The 971-nt window shown below is 48.6% G+C and overlaps 1 protein-coding gene across 2 annotated transcripts in view; it reads left to right on the forward strand.

The window, feature by feature from the left end:
• LOC120040883 (exostosin-1a-like) overlaps positions 1–585 on the forward strand; it is a 141769-nt gene extending 141184 nt beyond the window's left edge. For both annotated transcript variants that reach the window (XM_038985870.1, XM_038985871.1), the window contains one exon: positions 1–585. This exon is cut by the window's left edge and continues 2389 nt beyond it. The gene's annotated coding sequence lies outside the window, so the exon portion shown is untranslated.
• Positions 586–971: the final 386 nt, after the last annotated feature.

A 971-nucleotide genomic window follows, 5' to 3' on the forward strand; every position in this document is an offset into this window, starting at 1 on the left:
TCACTGTACCTCCAGTTATGACTAATGTTGTGGGTGTTGTGCTCTGGGTGGGTCTGAGTATGACTGGGGGGGGGTCTGTGTTGTCCCGCTGTAAAAGGCTAAGGATACAGAGGTCAGGGGGGGGGTCTGAGTATGACTGGGTGTGAATCCATGCTCACCTTGATCACGCTGCTTCATCTTTGATGATTTGGAGATTTTTAACTTGATTTGACATTTTCCTTTTAAACGGGGTTATATTTTTAAATATTCTAGAGAAGTTCTAAAAGTCATCGCTCACAAAAAAATATTTTTGAGTGTCTGACTGAAGTACAATGAATCTTGATTGCCCTTTGACCTCATCCTCCTTATCTCTTATAGCATATTGATCCATCTGCATTCCCTGTTCCATGTTCTCCCCCTCACAATTTATTCCCTGTTCCATGTTCTCCCCCTCACAATTTATTCCCTGTTCCATGTTCTCCCCCTCACAATTTATTCCCTGTTCCACATGGTCAAATGGCACCCTATGGGCCCTGGTCAAATGGCACCCTATTCCCTATGGGCCCTGGTCAAATGGCACCCTATTCTCTATGGCCCCTGGTCAAATGGCACCCTATTCTCTATGGGCCCTGGTCAAATGGCACCCTATTCCCTATGGGCCCTGGTCAAATGGCACCCGATTCCCTATGGGCCCTGGTCAAATGGCACCCTATTCTCTATGGGCCCTGGTCAAATGGCACCCTATTCTCTATGGGCCCTGGTCAATTGGCACCCTATTCTCTATGGCCCCTGGTCAAATGGCACCCTATTCCCTATGGGACCTGGTCAAATGGCACCCTATTCCCTATGGGCCCTGGTCAAATGGCACCCTATTCCCTATGGGCCCTGGTCAATTGGCACCCTATTCTCTATGGCCCCTGGTCAAATGGCACCCTATTCTCTATGGGCCCTGGTCAATTGGCACCCTATTCTCTATGGCCCCTGGTCAAATG

The sequence above is a fragment of the Salvelinus namaycush genome, unplaced genomic scaffold (assembly GCF_016432855.1).
Source record: "Salvelinus namaycush isolate Seneca unplaced genomic scaffold, SaNama_1.0 Scaffold39, whole genome shotgun sequence".
Lineage (NCBI taxonomy): Eukaryota > Metazoa > Chordata > Actinopteri > Salmoniformes > Salmonidae > Salvelinus > Salvelinus namaycush.